The sequence below is a fragment of the Coregonus clupeaformis genome, unplaced genomic scaffold (genome assembly GCF_020615455.1).
Source record: "Coregonus clupeaformis isolate EN_2021a unplaced genomic scaffold, ASM2061545v1 scaf0641, whole genome shotgun sequence".
Taxonomy (NCBI): domain Eukaryota; kingdom Metazoa; phylum Chordata; class Actinopteri; order Salmoniformes; family Salmonidae; genus Coregonus; species Coregonus clupeaformis.
The window spans coordinates 214,040-235,014 of NW_025534096.1; the positions used below are offsets into that span (position 1 = coordinate 214,040).

At 42.1% G+C, this 20,975-nt stretch overlaps 1 pseudogene; it reads right to left on the reverse strand.

Moving 5' to 3' along the window:
- Positions 1-1,888: 1,888 nt before the first annotated feature.
- Positions 1,889-20,975, reverse strand: part of LOC123485270 — a 46,539-nt pseudogene continuing 27,452 nt past the window's right edge.

Below are 20,975 nucleotides of genomic sequence, written 5' to 3' on the forward strand. Positions count from 1 at the left end.
CCAATGCTAGCCTCTCAACACTGGCTTCCTGTTAAGGCTAGGGCTGATTTCAAGGTTTTACTGCTAACCTACAAAGCATTACATGGGCTTGCTCCTACCTATCTCTCCGATTTGGTCCTGCCGTACATACCTTCACGTACGCTACGGTCACAAGACGCAGGCCTCCTTATTGTGCCTAGAATTTCTAAGCAAACATCTGGAGGCAGGGCTTTCTCCTATAGAGCTCAATTTTTATGGAATGGTCTGCCTGTCCATGTGAGAGACGCAGACTCGGTCTCGACCTTTAAGTCTTTACTGAAGACTCATCTCTTCAGTAGGTCCTATGATTGAGTGTAGTCTGGCCCAGAGGTGCGAAGGTGAACGGAAAGGCACTGGAGCGACAAACCGCCCTTCCTGTCTCTGCCTGGCCGGTTCCCGTCTCTCCACTGGGATTCTCTGCCTCTGACCCTATTACGGGTCTGAGTCACTGGCTTACTGGTGCTCTTCCATGCCGTCCCTAGGAGGGGTGCGTTACTTAAGTGGGTTGAGTCACTGATGTGATCTTCCTGTCCGATTTGTCGCCCCCTCGGGCTCGTGCAGTGGAGGAGGTCTTCGTGGGCTATACTCAGCCTTGTAGGTTGGTGGTCTGTTGATATCCCTCTGGTGGTGTGCGGGCTGTGCTTTAGCAAAGTGGGTGGGGTTATGTCCTGCCTGGTTGGCCCTGTCCGGGGGTATCGTCAGACGAGGCCACAGTGTCTCCCGACCCCCCCGTCTCAGCCTATAGTATCTATGCTGCAATAGTCTATGTGCCGGGAGGCTAGGGTCAGTCTGTTATATCTGGTGTTATTCTCCTGTCTTATCCAGTGTGCTCCCTCTAATTAAGTATGCTCCCTCTAATTCTCTCTCCCTCCCCTCCCGGAGGACCTGAGCCCTAGGACCATGCCTCAGGACTACCTGGCCTGATGACTCCTTGCTGTCCCCAGTCCACCTGGTCATGCTGCTGCTCCAGTTTCCACTCTTCTGCCTGCGGCTATGGAACCCTGACCTGTTCACCGGACGTGCTACCTTGTCCCAGACCTGCTGTTTTCAACTCTCTCTCTCTTCCGCACCTGCTATTTCAACCTCTAAATGCCCGGCTATGAAAAGCCAAGTGACATTTACACCTGATGTACTGACCTGTTGCAACCTCTACAACCACTGTGATTATTATTTGACCCTGCTGGTCATCTATGAACGTTTGAACATCTTGGAGAAAAATCTGGTCTTAATGGCCATGTAGTGTTATAATCTCCACCCGGGACTGGCCACCCCTCAGAGCCTGGTTCCTCTCTAGGTTTCTGCCTTTCTAGGGAGTTTTTCCTAGCCACCGTGCTTCTACATCTGCATTGCTTGCTGTGTGTGGTTTTAGGCTGGGTTTCTGTATAGCACTTTGTGACATCTGCTGATGAAAAAAGGGCTTTATAAATACATTTAATTGATTGATTGATTGATACTGTGCTTCAGACATTTTTAAAAATAGGTTGTTTTGGTGAATCGTTTTTATAGAAAATGTTTTACCACGCTGACGGATATGCCTCTCCTCTGTTTCAACAACAAAACAAAAAGAATGACAGTCGCTGGGGCGAAGAGTGGCAGTTTCCCCAAAAGGTCACTAGTATACTGAACAAAAATATAAACGCAACATGCAACAATTTCAACGATTTTACTGAGTTACAGTTCTTATAAGGAAATCAGTCAATTGAAATAAATTAATTAGGCCCTAATCTATGGATTTCACATGACTGGGCAGGGGCGCAGCCACGGGTGGGCCTGGGAGGGCATAGGCCCACCCACTGTGGAGCCAGGCCCATCAGAATTAGTTTTTCCCCACAAAAGGGTTTTATTACAGAGATAAATACTCCTCAGTTTCATCAGCTGTCCGGGTGGCTGGTCTCAGACGATCCCGCAGGTGAAGAAGCCGGATGTGGAGGTCCTGGGCTGGCGTGGACTAAAACAGGTAGGGACTAAGTAATGCTCATTTTTGTTTTCCGTTGCGAAACGTTTTTTGAAACGTTTTCCATTTTATGCCCTAATGAACAGGACCCAAGAGTAGTTGAAGCTCAGATGTGTTCACAGCTTGATGTTGCCGGACACTATGGAGCTATAGACCTGGCCAGACATTGGTGTGTAGCTCTGCTTTCTCTCCTGGAGGATGTACAGAGGGTCTGGGATGCAGGCCGGGTCAAAACCTTCCTCCACCAACCTCACCTTCATCTGCTTGAAGGTCCCCGTCACCTCCACCGCATTCTGGATATGAGAGAGAAAGAAAGAAAGAAAGAAAGAAAGAAAGAAAGAAAGAAAGAAAGAAAGAAAGAAAGAAAGAAAGAAAGAAAGAAAGAAAGAAAGAAAGAAAGAAAGAAAGAAAGAAAGAAAGAAAGAAAGAAAGAAAGAAAGAGAGAAAAAGAGAGACAAACACACACAGGCTTTTAGCTCAGTGGACTATTCATCTCCAGTGATTTTTCTGCCATTGAAATCCTTGGGCTGGGAAAAACATTTCAGTGTAAACGACTAAAATATATTTGTAAATAATATAATCTTTGAGAACTAACAATCACCTAAATAAAAGCTAGACAGTGGGGGAGGATAGAAAATTACAAAAACAATGAATTTAGCAGTATAGATTTAGTTTTTATGTTTGAGCAAAAGAACACAGCATTAAACATGGTAAAATGCCTAGAATTGCAGGAAATTAGCTTTAAAACTGCAAAAACCTGTCTCAGCTTTATGGAGAAAAGTGTAAAATTGCAGGAAATTGGCTTAAAAATGCAAACATTTCTCTACGTCGCCAAGATGGGTGCCTCTAAAAAAATTTTTTATCCAGAAAAGCCCCTGATCTCATAAGCAAAAAAGAGTCCACACCAATGTTCCCTCCAAAAACATTAGGCACTGAGAAATTTCAGGTCTGCTGAGTTCAAACTTGAACATTGTGAAAATTCTGTGCAACTTCCAGCGAGTATTTACTGTGAACACTGAGGCTGTACCCGCTTTAAGTTACAGTTTTAACAGTGGTCAAGTAGGCTACTGTGGCTATTTGATCATAATGCCTGATAATGTAGGCCTACCAGAGTGGCCTACCATAAAATACAATGGAGAAAAATGCATCCCATAACATTTTAACATGGAAATAGCTGTTCTATCAGTCAGCCTACAGTAGCAGCTAATGTGTGGTGTTCAATGTAGGCCTACATTCCATGAGACTTTTGGGAAAAAAAACAGGCAGGGCTTGACATTAACCTGTTTATCTACTTGTCCTTCAGACAAGGAGGTGACTGAAAATATTGTTGTGTTTAATGCAAGAAACCACTTTACAAAATAAAATGCATTATTATTATTCCCATTACCCCCCTTTGCCGATCGACTTGGAGATCGACCGGTTAGTGACCACTGCTCTAGAAAGTGAAGTTCAATCTCGTGCTTCTCTCTGTGGGATGATATTACTGCATGGTAGTCTCTGGGCTACTGCATGGTAGTCTCTGGGCTACTGCATGGTAGTCTCTGGGCTACTGCATGGTAGTCTCTGGGCTACTGCATGGTAGTCCCGGGAGCTGCATGGTAGTCTCTGGGCTACTGCATGGTAGTCTCTGGGCTACTGCATGGTAGTCTCTGGGCTACTGCGCGGTAGTCTCTGGGCTACTGCGCGGTAGTCTCTGGGCTACTGCATGGTAGTCTCTGGGCTACTGCATGGTAGTCTCTGGGCTACTGCATGGTAGTCTCTGGGCTACTGCATGGTAGTCCCGGGAGCTGCATGGTAGTCTCTGGGCTACTGCATGGTAGTCTCTGGGCTACTGCATGGTAGTCTCTGGGCTACTGCATGGTAGTCTCTGGGCTACTGCATGGTAGTCCCGGGAGCTGCATGGTAGTCTCTGGGCTACTGCATGGTAGTCTCTGGGCTACTGCATGGTAGTCTCTGGGCTACTGCGCGGTAGTCTCTGGGCTACTGCGCGGTAGTCTCTGGGCTACTGCATGGTAGTCTCTGGGCTACTGCATGGTAGTCTCTGGGCTACTGCATGGTAGTCTCTGGGCTACTGCATGGTAGTCTCTGGGCTACTGCATGGTAGTCCCGGGAGCTGCATGGTAGTCTCTGGGCTACTGCATGGTAGTCCCGGGAGCTGCATGGTAGTCTCTGGGCTACTGCATGGTAGTCTCTGGGCTACTGCATGGTAGTCTCAGGGCTACTGCATGGTAGTCTCTGGGCTACTGCATGGTAGTCTCAGGGCTACTGCATGGTAGTCTCTGGGCTACTGCATGGTAGTCCCGGGAGCTGCATGGTAGTCTCTGGGCTACTGCATGGTAGTCTCTGGGCTACTGCATGGTAGTCTCAGGGCTACTGTGCGGTAGTCTCTGGGCTACTGCATGGTAGTCTCTGGGCTACTGCATGGTAGTCTCTGGGCTACTGCATGGTAGTCTCTGGGCTACTGCATGGTAGTCCTGGGAGCTGCGCGGTAGTCTCTGGGCTACTGTGCGGTAGTCTCTGGGCTACTGCATGGTAGTCTCTGGGCTACTGCATGGTAGTCTCTGGGCTACTGCGCGCCTGCCCGCAGCTTAGAGGGAACATTGGTCCACACACACTCTGATATATGCTCCATTTTTCAACCGGTAGGTTGAGACAAAAGCAAAAATGTTGATTCTACTTTCTAATAAATAATAATATGAATAGTCTACAATTAATAACGTAATGTAAGAAGAAATACTTTTCAATAGTTACCTGAATGCGTATGAAGCGTGGCCGTGCATACGCCGGTAAGTAGCTGGCTACATGGCTGAACGTTTTGTTGCCATCAAACTGTTCTCCCTCCTTCACCGTGACGGCAGCCATTCCAATCCTCCCTCGTGGCCTTGGAGACAGAACACAACAATCACTCATTCCAACAACTAAACAATCAGAACGCAACAATCACTCATTCCTACAACTGAACAATCAGAACGCAACAATCACTCATTCCAACAACTAAACAATCAGAACGCATCATACTGTGACACTTTCTGTATTTTAAAGTTATTTTAAACTTGATTGCTGACATGCAAAACATTTTGGGACTGTATCAACAGTGGACTAATGAAACAAACACCAGAAGATAATTCCACTCAAACTTTCAACAAGAAGTTAAGTTTCAAATGATCATCGTCTGGTGAGTGGAACAGTGGTTCTTATATCAGCTCGCTTGCTGTTTTTAGCTATTGCGTTGAAAAGAACGTCTGCGAAACATTGTTGCAGTTTTTAAACTTTAGAGCACCAGTTAAACTTTAGAGCACCGGTTAAACTTTAGAGCACCAGTTAAACTTTAGAGCACCGGTTAAACTTTAGAGCACCAGTTAAACTTTAGAGCACCAGTTAAACTTTAGAGCACCAGTTAAACTTTAGAGCACCAGTTAAACTTTAGAGCACCGGTTAAACTTTAGAGCACCAGTTAAACTTTAGAGCACCAGTTAAACTTTAGAGCACCAGTTAAACTTTAGAGCACCGGTTAAACTTTAGAGCACCAGTTAAACTTTAGAGCACCAGTTAAACTTTAGAGCACCAGTTAAACTTTAGAGCACCAGTTAAACTTTAGAGCACCAGTTAAACTTTAGAGCACCGGTTAAACTTTAGAGCACCGGTTACTTTGTGTGCTGAATGTGAAAAAGATGTTTGCAATGGGAAGTGATTGTTGTACATTTCGATTGGGAAATGCTTAGCCTAATGGTTGTGTTTTTGTATTCTTATGACTGGGACCTACTGGCTTTTTGCAGTGTATTTGGATAGTATTCTGACCCCTTGACTTTAATTTGTTAAGATACAGCCTTATCCCCCCAGACGTTACACTTGGCATTCAGGCCAAAGAGTTCAATCTTGGTTTCATCAGACCAGAGAATCTTGTTTCTCATGGTCTGAGAGTCCTTTAGGTGCCTTTTGGCAAACTCCAAGCGAGCTGTCATGTGCCTTTTACTGAGGAGTGGCTTCCATCTGGCCACTCCACCATAAAGGCCTGATTGGTAGAGTGCTACAGAGATGGTTGTCCTTCTGGAAGGTTCTCCCATCTCCACAGAATAACTCTGGAGCTCTGTCAGAGTGACCATCGGGTTCTTGGTCACCTCCCTGACCAAGGCCCTTCTCCTCCAATTGCTCAGTTTGGCTGGGCGGCCAGCTCTAGGAAGAGTCTTGGTGGTTTCAAACTTCTTCCATTTAAGAATGATGGAGGCTACTGTGTTCTTGGGAACCTTCAATGCTGCAGAAATGTTTTGTTTCCCTTCCCCAGATATGTGCCTTGACACAATCCTGTCTTGGAGCTCTACAGACAATTCCTTCGAACTCATGGCTTGGTTTTTGCTCTGACATGCACTGTCAACTGTGGGACCTTATATGGACAGGTTCGTGCCTTTCCAAATCATGTCCAATCAATTGAATTTACCACAGGTGGACTCTAATCAAGTTGTAGAAACATCTCAAGGATGATCAATGGAAACAGGATGCACCTGAGCTTTCTACTAAGCTATATGGAATTGTTTTAAGAAGGTCATACTAAGGATTATTTAGTTATTTGATTTTGAATTTTAAGACCCCTTGAAGTATAAAAAAAATTGAATTTGTCCTTACTGCTATTAGCCCATACAAACACATTGACTAACAGATTCACTACATGGAACAACAGATAGTCCCTAAAAGACAACAAAAGGAAGTTTGTTCTGAAGTGTCTGTCCTATATCTGAGAGATATAAGAAAGATCACGAAACATTTGTTTTATTTTTTATTACATGTATTTAACCCCTTATTTTTGGCAGTAAACAGTCTCCATTAATACCTTCCTTCATCTTTTCAACTGGTACCGGGGACCTGTGGGGGTCATAGAGCGAAACAGAGAACACCATCGTATTTGTGAGAGTCTCATCTTTCGTAATAGTTTGTTGGCCAAACCGTTCGGACGCTACAGACGATTTTGTGAGAAGGCCGATCTTCGGGATGTCTCATGGTCTGGCAAACACCGCTCTAGCTCTGTCACCTTTCACCGCAGATGCGGGAGTGTGACATCGGCGGATGTGGTGGATTGAGACCCATCCAATGCAAGATATCTCTAGCTTAAACTAACAGATTTTGGGGGGGATTTTGTTTTGTTTTACACCATGTTGAGTGTGACTGCTCTCTTTCTATAAACCCTATGTGTGTTCTCTCCTACGTGGGCGCTGCATATTACAGTCACTGTCCTTTCAGCATCACCAGCCTGTCAAACACACATCCTCTGATGTGTCACTGTTGTTGTCGTGGTGATAGTGTGATAGTGATGGCGTCAGGCTACCACAGGCTGTGTAAGCAGCGTGGTTGTGGTTGTTGGTAGCATTATCCACGAGGGCGCTGCCTCTGTGTGAGTGGCAGCCCCAAGCATGGCTCGGCCTCAGGCCTGTTTCATTTAGTTGGGTGCAATAAGTGATGCTATGTTTCTGTTATTTTTCTAGATTTGTTTGTTTGGGACAACGTGTTGGAAGGCTTAGGTCCAATTGCCACTGTTTGCGTTCGAGTTAAGGTTACCTGGTACTTGGATCAAGGTTAGGGATAGATTTACCTGGTACTTGGATTAAGGTAAGGGTTAGATTTACCTGGTACTTGGATTAAGGTTAGGGTTAGATTTACCTGGTACTTGGATTAAGGTAAGGGTTAGATTTACCTGGTACTTGGATTAAGGTAAGGGTTAGATTTACCTGGTACTTGGATTAAGGTTAGGGTTAGATTTACCTGGTACTTGGATTAAGGTAAGGGATAGATTTACCTGGTACTTGGATTAAGGTAAGGGTTAGATTTACCTGGTACTTGGATTAAGGTTAGGGTTAGATTTACCTGGTACTTGGATTAAGGTTAGGGTTAGATTTACCTGGTACTTGGATTAAGGTAAGGGTTAGATTTACCAGGTACTTGGATTAAGGTAAGGGTTAGATTTATCTGGTACTTGGATTAAGGTTAGGGTTAGATTTACCTGGTACTTGGATTAAGGTTAGGGTTAGATTTACCTGGTACTTGGATTAAGGTTAGGTTAGATTTACCTGGTACTTGGATTAAGGTAAGGGTTAGATTTACCTGGTACTTGGATTAAGGTTAGGGTTAGATTTACCTGGTACTTGGATTAAGGTAAAGGTTAGATTTACCTGGTACTTGGATTAAGGTTAGGGTTAGATTTACCTGGTACTTGGATTAAGGTTAGGGTTAGATTTACCTGGTACTTGGATTAAGGTTAGGGTTAGATTTACCTGGTACTTGGATTAAGGTTAGGGTTAGATTTACCTGGTACTTGGATTAAGGTAAGGGTTAGATTTACCTGGTACTTGGATTAAGGTTAGGGTTAGATTTACCTGGTACTTGGATTAAGGTAAGGGTTAGATTTATCTGGTACTTGGATTAAGGTTAGGGTTAGATTTACCTGGTACTTGGATTAAGGTTAGGGTTAGATTTACCTGGTACTTGGATTAAGGTTAGGGTTAGATTTACCTGGTACTTGGATTAAGGTAAGGGTTAGATTTACCTGGTACTTGGATTAAGGTTAGGGTTAGATTTACCTGGTACTTGGATTAAGGTAAGGGTTAGATTTACCTGGTACTTGGATTAAGGTTAGGGTTAGATTTACCTGGTACTTGGATTAAGGTTGGGGTTAGATTTACCTGGTACTTGGATTAAGGTTAGGGGTTAGATTTACCTGGTACTTGGATTAAGGTTAGGGTTAGATTTACCTGGTACTTGGATTAAGGTAAGGGTTAGATTTACCTGGTACTTGGATTAAGGTTAGGGTTAGATTTACCTGGTACTTGGATTAAGGTAAGGGTTAGATTTACCTGGTACTTGGATTAAGGTTAGGGTTAGATTTACCTGGTACTTGGATTAAGGTTAGGGTTAGATTTACCTGGTACTTGGATTAAGGTTAGGGTTAGATTTACCTGGTACTTGGATTAAGGTTAGGGTTAGATTTACCTGGTACTTGGATTAAGGTTAGGGTTAGATTTACCTGGTACTTGGATTAAGGTAAGGGTTAGATTTACCTGGTACTTGGATTAAGGTTAGGGTTAGATTTACCTGGTACTTGGATTAAGGTAAGGGTTAGATTTACCTGGTACTTGGATTAAGGTAAGGGTTAGATTTACCTGGTACTTGGATTAAGGTAAGGGTTAGATTTACCTGGTACTTGGATTAAGGTTAGGGTTAGATTTACCTGGTACTTGGACGCCGTAGACATTCGCCTCTTGGACAAAGTCTATCAGGGTGAGGATGTCAGCTACTTCAGTTGTGGCCACGTTCTCTCCCTTCCACCTGTAGGGGTCAATACAACTCCAGTCAATATAATAGAATATGTTCTATCCCTTCCACCTGTAGGGGTCAATACAACTCCAGTCAATATAATATCATAGAATATAATAGAATATGGTTCCATATATTTGGAAAGTCATACTGTAGGTCAGGATATGTACCTGAATGTATCTCCGACTCGATCCTGAAAGTAAATAAAGTTGTCCTGGTCTATCTTCAGCAGGTCTCCACTGTTAAAGTACAGATCTCCTTTCTGAAACACGTCTCTCAGTCTCTTCTTCTCTGTCTGCTGGCTGTTCTTAGCGTATCCAACAAAAGGAGCGATGTCTGTGATCTTCGACACCAACAGTCCTGTCTCACCTTCAGGAAGACACACACACCATAATGTAAACTAACAGTCCTGTCTCACCTTCAGGAAGACACACACACCATAATGTAGACCTACACCCAACAGTCCTGTCTCACCTTCAGGAAGACACACACACCATAATGTAGACCTACACCCAACAGTCCTGTCTCACCTTCAGGAAGACACACACACCATAATGTAGACCTACTCCAACAGTTTCTATTCAGGAAGACACACACACCATAATGTAGACCTACACCCAACAGTCCTGTCTCACCTTCAGGAAGACACACACACCATAATGTGACTACACCCAAACCTGTCTCACCTTCAGAAGACACACACACCATAATGTAGACCTACTCCAACAGTCCTGTCTCACCTTCAGGAAGACACACACACCATAATGTAGACCTACACAGTCTCTGCCTTAGGGAAAGGGCCATACACACACACATGAATAGCATAATATACATTGAGATCTGTGTGATTTTCAGGTCATGATTGTAAACCAGAATGTGACCACAATAACCTCCCTGGTTGAATAAAAGCAATTAATAAATGAATAAACAGTACAGAACGAGCCTCCAACTCCAGCCCTGGAGAGCTACAGTACAGTGGGTGCAGGCTTTTGTTCCTGCCCAACACTAACACACCTATGAAAGAGTATCTCACCTTTAGGAGCTTCTACACACAGTCCGGTAGAGTCTCTGATTGGTTCATCTCTCTCTGTGTCGTATTTAATCAGAGCATAAGGAAACAGCTTCTATAAGAGGGACAGGAGAGACACCATGATCAGAACATAGTGAAACAGCTTCTATAAGAGGGAGAGACACCATGATCAGAACATAGTGAAACAGCTTCTATAAGAGGGAGAGACATCATGATCAGAACATAGTGAAACAGCTTCTATAAGAGGGAGAGACACCATGATCAGAACATAGTGAAACAGCTTCTATAAGAGGGAGAGACACCATGATCAGAACATAGTGAAACAGCTTCTATAAGAGGGACAGGAGAGACACCATGATCAGAACATAGTGAAACAGCTTCTATAAGAGGGAGAGACACCATGATCAGAACATAGTGAAACAGCTTCTATAAGAGGGAGAGACACCATGATCAGAACATAGTGAAACAGCTTCTATAAGAGGGAGAGACACCATGATCAGAACATAGTGAAACAGCTTCTATAAGAGGGAGAGACACCATGATCAGAACATAGTGAAACAGCTTCTATAAGAGGGAGAGACATCATGATCAGAACATAGTGAAACAGCTTCTATAAGAGGGAGAGACATCATGATCAGAACATAGTGAAACAGCTTCTATAAGAGGGAGAGACACCATGATCAGAACATAGTGAAACAGCTTCTATAAGAGGGAGAGACACCATGATCAGAACATAGTGAAACAGCTTCTATAAGAGGGAGAGACACCATGATCAGAACATAGTGAAACAGCTTCTATAAGAGGGAGAGACACCATGATCAGAACATAGTGAAACAGCTTCTATAAGAGGGAGAGACACCATGATCAGAACATAGTGAAACAGCTTCTATAAGAGGGAGAGACATCATGATCAGAACATAGTGAAACAGCTTCTATAAGAGGGAGAGACACCATGATCAGAACATAGTGAAACAGCTTCTATAAGAGGGAGAGACACCATGATCAGAACATAGTGAAACAGCTTCTATAAGAGGGAGAGACACCATGATCAGAACATAGTGAAACAGCTTCTATAAGAGGGAGAGACACCATGATCAGAACATAGTGAAACAGCTTCTATAAGAGGGAGAGACACCATGATCAGAACATAGTGAAACAGCTTCTATAAGAGGGAGAGACACCATGATCAGAACATAGTGAAACAGCTTCTATAAGAGGGAGAGACATCATGATCAGAACATAGTGAAACAGCTTCTATAAGAGGGACAGGAGAGACACCATGATCAGAACATAGTGAAACAGCTTCTATAAGAGGGAGAGACACCATGATCAGAACATAGTGAAACAGCTTCTATAAGAGGGACAGGAGAGACACCATGATCAGAACATAGTGAAACAGCTTCTATAAGAGGGAGAGACACCATGATCAGAACATAGTGAAACAGCTTCTATAAGAGGGAGAGACACCATGATCAGAACATAGTGAAACAGCTTCTATAAGAGGGAGAGACACCATGATCAGAACATAGTGAAACAGCTTCTATAAGAGGGAGAGACACCATGATCAGAACATAGTGAAACAGCTTCTATAAGAGGGACAGGAGAGACACCATGATCAGAACATAGTGAAACAGCTTCTATAAGAGGGAGAGACACCATGATCAGAACATAGTGAAACAGCTTCTATAAGAGGGAGAGACATCATGATCAGAACATAGTGAAACAGCTTCTATAAGAGGGAGAGACACCATGATCAGAACATAGTGAAACAGCTTCTATAAGAGGGAGAGACACCATGATCAGAACATAGTGAAACAGCTTCTATAAGAGGGAGAGACACCATGATCAGAACATAGTGAAACAGCTTCTATAAGAGGGAGAGACACCATGATCAGAACATAGTGAAACAGCTTCTATAAGAGGGAGAGACACCATGATCAGAACATAGTGAAACAGCTTCTATAAGAGGGACAGGAGAGACACCATGATCAGAACATAGTGAAACAGCTTCTATAAGAGGGAGAGACATCATGATCAGAACATAGTGAAACAGCTTCTATAAGAGGGAGAGACACCATGATCAGAACATAGTGAAACAGCTTCTATAAGAGGGAGAGACACCATGATCAGAACATAGTGAAACAGCTTCTATAAGAGGGACAGGAGAGACACCATGATCAGAACATAGTGAAACAGCTTCTATAAGAGGGAGAGACATCATGATCAGAACATAGTGAAACAGCTTCTATAAGAGGGACAGGAGAGACACCATGATCAGAACATAGTGAAACAGCTTCTATAAGAGGGAGAGACACCATGATCAGAACATAGTGAAACAGCTTCTATAAGAGGGAGAGACACCATGATCAGAACATAGTGAAACAGCTTCTATAAGAGGGACAGGAGAGACACCATGATCAGAACATAGTGAAACAGCTTCTATAAGAGGGAGAGACATCATGATCAGAACATAGTGAAACAGCTTCTATAAGAGGGACAGGAGAGACACCATGATCAGAACATAGTGAAACAGCTTCTATAAGAGGGGAGAGACATCATGATCAGAACATAGTGAAACAGCTTCTATAAGAGGGAGAGACACCATGATCAGAACATAGTGAAACAGCTTCTATAAGAGGGAGAGACACCATGATCAGAACATAGTGAAACAGCTTCTATAAGAGGGAGAGACATCATGATCAGAACATAGTGAAACAGCTTCTATAAGAGGGACAGGAGAGACATCATGATCAGAACATAGTGAAACAGCTTCTATAAGAGGGAGAGACATCATGATCAGAACATAGTGAAACAGCTTCTATAAGAGGGACAGGAGAGACACCATGATCAGAACATAGTGAAACAGCTTCTATAAGAGGGAGAGACACCATGATCAGAACATAGTGAAACAGCTTCTATAAGAGGGAGAGACACCATGATCAGAACATAGTGAAACAGCTTCTATAAGAGGGAGAGACACCATGATCAGAACATAGTGAAACAGCTTCTATAAGAGGGAGAGACATCATGATCAGAACATAGTGAAACAGCTTCTATAAGAGGGAGAGACACCATGATCAGAACATAGTGAAACAGCTTCTATAAGAGGGAGAGACATCATGATCAGAACATAGTGAAACAGCTTCTATAAGAGAGGAGAGACACCATGATCAGAACATAGTGAAACAGCTTCTATAAGAGGGAGAGACACCATGATCAGAACATAGTGAAACAGCTTCTATAAGAGGGAGAGACACCATGATCAGAACATAGTGAAACAGCTTCTATAAGAGGGAGAGACACCATGATCAGAACATAGTGAAACAGCTTCTATAAGAGGGAGAGACATCATGATCAGAACATAGTGAAACAGCTTCTATAAGAGGGAGAGACACCATGATCAGAACATAGTGAAACAGCTTCTATAAGAGGGAAGGAGAGACATCATGATCAGAACATAGTGAAACAGCTTCTATAAGAGGGAGAGACACCATGATCAGAACATAGTGAAACAGCTTCTATAAGAGGGAGAGACATCATGATCAGAACATAGTGAAACAGCTTCTATAAGAGGGACAGGAGAGACATCATGATCAGAACATAGTGAAACAGCTTCTATAAGAGGGAGAGACATCATGATCAGAACATAGTGAAACAGCTTCTATAAGAGGGAGAGACATCATGATCAGAACATAGTGAAACAGCTTCTATAAGAGGGAAGGAGACATCATGATCAGAACATAGTGAAACAGCTTCTATAAGAGGGAGAGACACCATGATCAGAACATAGTGAAACAGCTTCTATAAGAGGGAGAGACATCATGATCAGAACATAGTGAAACAGCTTCTATAAGAGGGAGAGACACCATGATCAGAACATAGTGAAACAGCTTCTATAAGAGGGAGAGACACCATGATCAGAACATAGTGAAACAGCTTCTATAAGAGGGAGAGACACCATGATCAGAACATAGTGAAACAGCTTCTATAAGAGGGGAGAGACACCATGATCAGAACATAGTGAAACAGCTTCTATAAGAGGGAGAGACACCATGATCAGAACATAGTGAAACAGCTTCTATAAGAGGGAGAGACACCATGATCAGAACATAGTGAAACAGCTTCTATAAGAGGAGAGACATCATGATCAGAACATAGTGAAACAGCTTCTATAAGAGGGAGAGACATCATGATCAGAACATAGTGAAACAGCTTCTATAAGAGGGACAGGAGAGACACCATGATCAGAACATAGTGAAACAGCTTCTATAAGAGGGAGAGACACCATGATCAGAACATAGTGAAACAGCTTCTATAAGAGGGACAGGAGAGACATCATGATCAGAACATAGTGAAACAGCTTCTATAAGAGGGAGAGACATCATGATCAGAACATAGTGAAACAGCTTCTATAAGAGGGAGAGACACCATGATCAGAACATAGTGAAACAGCTTCTATAAGAGGGAGAGACATCATGATCAGAACATAGTGAAACAGCTTCTATAAGAGGGAGGAGAGACATCATGATCAGAACATAGTGAAACAGCTTCTATAAGAGGGAGAGACACCATGATCAGAACATAGTGAAACAGCTTCTATAAGAGGGAGAGACATCATGATCAGAACATAGTGAAACAGCTTCTATAAGAGGGAGAGACACCATGATCAGAACATAGTGAAACAGCTTCTATAAGAGGGAGAGACACCATGATCAGAACATAGTGAAACAGCTTCTATAAGAGGGAGAGACATCATGATCAGAACATAGTGAAACAGCTTCTATAAGAGGGAGGGAGAGACATCATGATCAGAACATAGTGAAACAGCTTCTATAAGAGGGAGAGACATCATGATCAGAACATAGTGAAACAGCTTCTATAAGAGGAGAGACACCATGATCAGAACATAGTGAAACAGCTTCTATAAGAGGGAGAGACACCATGATCAGAACATAGTGAAACAGCTTCTATAAGAGGAAGGAGAGACATCATGATCAGAACATAGTGAAACAGCTTCTATAAGAGGGAGAGACACCATGATCAGAACATAGTGAAACAGCTTCTATAAGAGGGAGAGACATCATGATCAGAACATAGTGAAACAGCTTCTATAAGAGGGAGAGACATCATGATCAGAACATAGTGAAACAGCTTCTATAAGAGGGACGGAGAGACACCATGATCAGAACATAGTGAAACAGCTTCTATAAGAGGGAGAGACACCATGATCAGAACATAGTGAAACAGCTTCTATAAGAGGGACAGGAGAGACATCATGATCAGAACATAGTGAAACAGCTTCTATAAGAGGGAGAGACACCATGATCAGAACATAGTGAAACAGCTTCTATAAGAGGGAGAGACACCATGATCAGAACATAGTGAAACAGCTTCTATAAGAGGGAGAGACATCATGATCAGAACATAGTGAAACAGCTTCTATAAGAGGGACAGGAGAGACACCATGATCAGAACATAGTGAAACAGCTTCTATAAGAGGGAGAGACACCATGATCAGAACATAGTGAAACAGCTTCTATAAGAGGGAGAGACATCATGATCAGAACATAGTGAAACAGCTTCTATAAGAGGGAGAGACATCATGATCAGAACATAGTGAAACAGCTTCTATAAGAGGGAGAGACATCATGATCAGAACATAGTGAAACAGCTTCTATAAGAGGGACAGGAGAGACATCATGATCAGAACATAGTGAAACAGCTTCTATAAGAGGGAGAGACATCATGATCAGAACATAGTGAAACAGCTTCTATAAGAGGGAGAGACACCATGATCAGAACATAGTGAAACAGCTTCTATAAGAGGGAGAGACACCATGATCAGAACATAGTGAAACAGCTTCTATAAGAGGGAGAGACACCATGATCAGAACATAGTGAAACAGCTTCTATAAGAGGGAGAGACATCATGATCAGAACATAGTGAAACAGCTTCTATAAGAGGGAGAGACATCATGATCAGAACATAGTGAAACAGCTTCTATAAGAGGGAGAGACATCATGATCAGAACATAGTGAAACAGCTTCTATAAGAGGGAGAGACACCATGATCAGAACATAGTGAAACAGCTTCTATAAGAGGGAGAGACATCATGATCAGAACATAGTGAAACAGCTTCTATAAGAGGGAGAGACACCATGATCAGAACATAGTGAAACAGCTTCTATAAGAGGGACAGGAGAGACACCATGATCAGAACATAGTGAAACAGCTTCTATAAGAGGGAGAGACACCATGATCAGAACATAGTGAAACAGCTTCTATAAGAGGGACAGGAGAGACACCATGATCAGAACATAGTGAAACAGCTTCTATAAGAGGGAGAGACACCATGATCAGAACATAGTGAAACAGCTTCTATAAGAGGGAGAGACATCATGATCAGAACATAGTGAAACAGCTTCTATAAGAGGGAGAGACATCATGATCAGAACATAGTGAAACAGCTTCTATAAGAGGGAGAGACATCATGATCAGAACATAGTGAAACAGCTTCTATAAGAGGAGAGACACCATGATCAGAACATAGTGAAACAGCTTCTATAAGAGGGAGAGACACCATGATCAGAACATAGTGAAACAGCTTCTATAAGAGGGAGAGACATCATGATCAGAACATAGTGAAACAGCTTCTATAAGAGGGGAGAGACATCATGATCAGAACATAGTGAAACAGCTTCTATAAGAGGGAGAGACACCATGATCAGAACATAGTGAAACAGCTTCTATAAGAGGGAGAGACATCATGATCAGAACATAGTGAAACAGCTTCTATAAGAGGGAGAGACACCATGATCAGAACATAGTGAAACAGCTTCTATAAGAGGGAGAGACACCATGATCAGAACATAGTGAAACAGCTTCTATAAGAGGGAGAGACATCATGATCAGAACATAGTGAAACAGCTTCTATAAGAGGGACAGGAGAGACATCATGATCAGAACATAGTGAAACAGCTTCTATAAGAGGGAGAGACACCATGATCAGAACATAGTGAAACAGCTTCTATAAGAGGGAGAGACATCATGATCAGAACATAGTGAAACAGCTTCTATAAGAGGGAGAGACACCATGATCAGAACATAGTGAAACAGCTTCTATAAGAGGGAGAGACATCATGATCAGAACATAGTGAAACAGCTTCTATAAGAGGGAGAGACATCATGATCAGAACATAGTGAAACAGCTTCTATAAGAGGGAGAGACATCATGATCAGAACATAGTGAAACAGCTTCTATAAGAGGGAGAGACACCATGATCAGAACATAGTGAAACAGCTTCTATAAGAGGGAGAGACACCATGATCAGAACATAGTGAAACAGCTTCTATAAGAGGGAGAGACACCATGATCAGAACATAGTGAAACAGCTTCTATAAGAGGGAGAGACACCATGATCAGAACATAGTGAAACAGCTTCTATAAGAGGGACAGGAGAGACATCATGATCAGAACATAGTGAAACAGCTTCTATAAGAGGGAGAGACACCATGATCAGAACATAGTGAAACAGCTTCTATAAGAGGGAGAGACATCATGATCAGAACATAGTGAAACAGCTTCTATAAGAGGGAGAGACACCATGATCAGAACATAGTGAAACAGCTTCTATAAGAGGGAGAGACACCATGATCAGAACATAGTGAAACAGCTTCTATAAGAGGGAGAGACACCATGATCAGAACATAGTGAAACAGCTTCTATAAGAGGGAGAGACACCATGATCAGAACATAGTGAAACAGCTTCTATAAGAGGGAGAGACACCATGATCAGAACATAGTGAAACAGCTTCTATAAGAGGGAGAGACATCATGATCAGAACATAGTGAAACAGCTTCTATAAGAGGGAGAGACACCATGATCAGAACATAGTGAAACAGCTTCTATAAGAGGGACAGGAGAGACATCATGATCAGAACATAGTGAAACAGCTTCTATAAGAGGGAGAGACACCATGATCAGAACATAGTGAAACAGCTTCTATAAGAGGGAGAGACACCATGATCAGAACATAGTGAAACAGCTTCTATAAGAGGGAGAGACACCATGATCAGAACATAGTGAAACAGCTTCTATAAGAGGGAGAGACACCATGATCAGAACATAGTGAAACAGCTTCTATAAGAGGGAGAGACATCATGATCAGAACATAGTGAAACAGCTTCTATAAGAGGGAGAGACACCATGATCAGAACATAGTGAAACAGCTTCTATAAGAGGCGGAGAGACATCATGATCAGAACATAGTGAAACAGCTTCTATAAGAGGGAGAGACACCATGATCAGAACATAGTGAAACAGCTTCTATAAGAGGGAGAGACACCATGATCAGAACATAGTGAAACAGCTTCTATAAGAGGGAGAGACACCATGATCAGAACATAGTGAAACAGCTTCTATAAGAGGGAGAGACATCATGATCAGAACATAGTGAAACAGCTTCTATAAGAGGGAGAGACACCATGATCAGAACATAGTGAAACAGCTTCTATAAGAGGGAGAGACATCATGATCAGAACATAGTGAAACAGCTTCTATAAGAGGGAGAGACATCATGATCAGAACATAGTGAAACAGCTTCTATAAGAGGGACAGGAGAGACATCACTGTGATAAAGGCACGGTATTTCAGTTGATTTTCGGACCTGGTAAAATGTCCAATGTACATTTTCTACAACGTAAAACCTTTACCAATTTAATACAAATAAAAGTATCTAGCTATCCTAAGATAAACGTTACTAACTGTAAGTGAGTCTGGATAAGAGAGTTTTCTAAATGACTAAAATGTAATGTAAATGTAGAGCGAAGCATGATATCTCAGTAGAGTTGGGGTCAATTCCATTTCAATTCAGTAACTGATATTAAATGGAATTGTCCCCAACCCTGGTTCTTAGAAGTCAGATCTTCAGGCCCCTTATTCATAAAGTGTCTCAGAGTAAAGAGCACTGGTCTAGGATCAGTTTGACCTTTTAGATCATAATGAATAATATTTAATGAACAGGGGGGACCTGATCCGAGATCAGCACTCCTACTCTGAGAGGCATTATGAATCCTGGCCCCAGGAGTCAGGGCTGTTCAGGAGTCAGTCCTTACCCGGTGTAGGTAGTTGACTCGTCCGATAGCTCCTATCTTCCCGGTGTAGTTGACGAATCCCACGTTGCCCTCAGTTGAAGCATAAAACTCCCTCACGTCCATGTTCCCAAAGCGGTTGAGGAACTCCTTCCATATCTCTGCTCTCACACCGTTACCAATGGCCAGCCTGACTTTGTGCTCTCTGTCGTTGTCTCTCTGGAACGTTGGGAGAAAACAGAAACATTCATCTTTTCAATGTTTATTTTTTATTTTTATGTCAATCATGTTATTGTGAAGACAAACACACATTTACTCATTGGGTGAACAATAATGTTTTTCTAATTCTGATTTTCATTTGAACAGCCATATAGTGTATTACCAATACCTGGAAAATATCCTGTTGGTTTGAGTTCCAGGCAGTAAAACAGACATTTTAAAAACAACTCAAATGGAAATCATGTAACCTCAGTACGACCTTGCCGTCAAAAATTGTTTTCAGAATGAAAATCAAAACCTTAAAGTACCAATATCTTTGCCTGGCTTCCCAAACTCCTTGCACTGGCCAAACGCTAGGCCACGCCCACGGACGTTCGTTTCTTCTCTGCGATGAGTCTGGATCTGAGTACCTCCCTGTCAATTTCTAGAACGCAAACACATTCTAAACTTTCTGATTGGTCCCAGAAACCAATGGGTTGGGCCAGAGACAGAACACACGTGGATAAAGCTACGTTTTGAAAATGCGTAATTGGCATTGATACTCTGATTGGTTAGAGATGATCCAATCGCTGATGACTTTGTTTTGTACAACACCCCTCATTTTGACGTCACCACAAACGACTTGAGCGATGGCAGTCTCAGACTGAAGTATGTAGCGAACACAGGGCAGCGGAACAATTCAGTTTAAGTCGTCAGGCAACCAATATCTTTCCCTTTTCAATACCTTCCAATATCTTTCCCTTTTCAATACCTTTCAATATCTTTCCTTTTCAATATCTTTCAATATCTTTCCTTTTCAATACCTTTCAATATCTTTCCTTTTCAATACCTTTCAATATCTTTCCTTTTCAATACCTTTCAATATCTTTCCTTTTCAATACCTTTCAATATCTTTCCTTTTCAATACCTTTCAATATCTTTCCTTTTCAATACCTTTCAATATCTTTCCTTTTCAATATCTTTCAATATCTTTCCTTTTCAATACCTTCCAATATCTTTCCTTTTCAATATCTTTCAATATCTTTCCTTTTCAATACCTTTCAATATCTTTCCTTTTCAATACCTTTCAATATCTTTCCTTTTCAATACCTTTCAATATCTTTCCTTTTCAATACCTTTCAATATCTTTCCTTTTCAATACCTTTCAATATCTTTCCTTTTCAATATCTTTCAATATCTTTCCTTTTCAATACCTTTCAATATCTTTCCTTTTCAATACCTTTCAATATCTTTCCTTTTCAATACCTTTCAATATCTTTCCTTTTCAATACCTTTCAATATCTTTCCTTTTCAATACCTTTCAATATCTTTCCTTTTCAATACCTTTCAATATCTTTCCCTTTTCAATACCTTTCAATATCTT